The sequence below is a fragment of the Oncorhynchus nerka genome, linkage group LG5 (genome assembly GCF_034236695.1).
Source record: "Oncorhynchus nerka isolate Pitt River linkage group LG5, Oner_Uvic_2.0, whole genome shotgun sequence".
NCBI classification, from domain to species: domain Eukaryota; kingdom Metazoa; phylum Chordata; class Actinopteri; order Salmoniformes; family Salmonidae; genus Oncorhynchus; species Oncorhynchus nerka.
The window spans coordinates 61,766,730-61,769,229 of record NC_088400.1 but is presented as its reverse complement, the minus strand read 5'-3'; the positions used below and the strand labels follow the sequence as shown (position 1 = coordinate 61,769,229).

Genomic DNA, 2,500 nt, shown 5'->3' with positions numbered 1-2,500 from the left:
GAGAGAGAGGGGGAGTGGAGAGAGAGGGGGAGTGGAGAGAGAGGGGGAGAGAGGGGAGGGGGAGAGAGGGAGGGGGGAGAGGAGAGGGAGGGGAGAGAGAGGGAGGGAGAGAGAGAGGGGAGTATAGAGGGAGGGGAGGGGGGAGAGAGAGGGGAGGGGAGAGAGAGGGGGAGTGGAGAGAGAGGGGGAGTGGAGAGAGAAAGGGGAGTGGAGAGAGAAAGGGGGAGTGGAGAGAGAAAGGGGGGAGTGGAGAAAGAGGGGGGAGTGGACAGAGAGAGATACATATTAGAGATGCAATGCAAAGGTAAATATTGCACAGTTGGAGTCAATGACATTTAGCCTCATTTCAATTAAATTCCAATTCATGAATCGAGAAAGAGAGGTATTTTCAGTTCTTGCAATTCCTTGAACAGGAAATGAGCACCTCTGGTGTATTGAGGGTGTGTTGCTAAGGCCCTTCCACTGGCGTATTGAGGGTGTGTTGCTAAGGCCCTTCCACTGGTGTAATGAGGGTGTGTTGCTAAGGCCCTTCCACTGGTGTATTGAGGGTGTCTTGCTAAGGCCCTTCCACTGGTGTAATGAGGGTGTGTTGCTAAGGCCCTTCCATTGGTGTATTGAGATTGTGTTGCTAAGGCCCTTCCACTAGTGTATTGAGGGTGTGTTGCTAAGGCCCTTCCACTAGTGTATTGAGGGTGTGTTGCTAAGGCCCTTCCACTGGTGTATTGAGGGTGTGTTGCTAAGGCCCTTCCACTAGTGTATTGAGGGTGTGTTGCTAAGGCCCTTCCACTAGTGTATTGTTGTTGCGTTGGCTCATAGTACAATGGGTTGGTAAATACCCATGTAAACCATGTCCTTAACACAGATTCTCTTTTCAGGGCCATTATGACGCAACAAATACCTCCGTCCCCCTGCGGCTCCTTCTACAGACATTCTACACCCTCTCATTCACTTCTCCTTCTTTGACCTGCTCTGTACCCTGCCATGACATCTGTCACTAATCAACTCATCTCATTTCATCTACACTATAAATACACAAGTATATGGACAACCTCTCAAATGAGTGGATTTGTCTATTTCAGCCATTCCTGTTTCTGAAATATGTATAAAATTGAACACACAGACTTAACATTGGCAGTAGAATGGCCTTACTGAAGAGCTCAGTGACTTTCAACATAGCACCGTCATAGGATGCCATCTTTCCAACAAGTTAGTTTGTCAAATGTCTACCCTGCTAGAGCTGCCCCGGTCAACTGTAAGTGCTGTTATTGTGAGGTAGAAACGTCGAGGAGCAACAACGGCTTAGCCGCGAAGTAGTAGGCCGCACAAGCTCACAGAACGGGACCGCCCAGTGCACAAGACGGCCGTCGGCACAAGAACTGTTCGTCAGGAGCGTCATGAAATGGGTTTCCATGGCCGAGCAGCCGCACACAAGCCTAAGATCACCATGCCCAATGCCAAGCGTTGGCTGAAGTGGCGTAAAGCTCGCCGCCGTTGCACTCTGGAGCAGTGGAAACGCGTTCTCTGGAGTGATGAATCACGGTTCACCACCTGGCAGTCTGACAGATGAGGGGCTGTTTTTCATGGTTCAGGCTCCTTAGTTCCAGTGAAGGGAAATCTTAACGCTACAGCATACAATGACATTCTAGACGATTCTGTGCTTCCCAACTTTGTGCCAACAGTTTGGGGAAGGCCCTCGGCAAGTAGCCTAGTGGTTAGAGTGTTGGGCCAGTAACCAAAAGGTTGCTGGATCGAATCCCCGAGCTGTCATTCTGAACAAGGCAGTTACCCCACTGTTCCCCGGGCGTCCTGTTCCAGCATGACAATGCACAAAGCGAGGTCCATACAGAAATGGTTTGTCGAGATCGATGTGGAAGAACTTGACTGGCCTGTACAGAGTGCTGACCTCAACCCCATCGAACACCTTTGGGATGAATTGGAACGGCGACTGCAAGCCAGGCCTAATCGCCTAACATCAGGGGGACCAACTCCATATTAATATTAATGCCCGTGATTTCAGAATGAGATGAGCAGGAGTCCACATACTTTTGGTCATGTATTGTAATCGCTCTCTCTCTATCTCTCTCTCTCTCTCTATCTCTCTCTATCTCTCGTTCCTTCTGCATGTGGAAGAGCCGAGCCCCCACATCTATGTCATCAGTTTCCATGGCAACTGGAGAGAAGGGGACAAGAGGGGAAGGGAGCCCAGTCGAACGAGGGAGAGGAAAAGAAGGAGAGATCAAAGGAGGGAGAGAGAGAGATCCTTTTCTCCATGATGCCTGGTCTGGTAGGCCATGTACACCTACCAGTCCTTTCATCTAACAGTGGTCATGAAGGAGAGGTGAGGAGAGGAGAGGAGGAGAGGAGAGGAGGAGAGGAGAGGAGGAGAGGAGGAGAGGAGGTGAGATCCTTTTCTCCATGATGCCTGGTCTGGTAGGCCATGTACACCTACCAGTCCTTTCATCTAACAGTGGTCATGAAGGAGAGGTGAGGAGAGGAGAGG

General features: G+C 50.4%; 1 protein-coding gene across 1 annotated transcript in view; it reads right to left on the bottom strand.

The window, feature by feature from the left end:
- The window catches only part of LOC115129875 (unconventional myosin-X-like), a 47,959-nt gene that overhangs the window by 36,141 nt on the left and 9,318 nt on the right, over nucleotides 1-2,500 (bottom strand). The window lies entirely within an intron of this gene.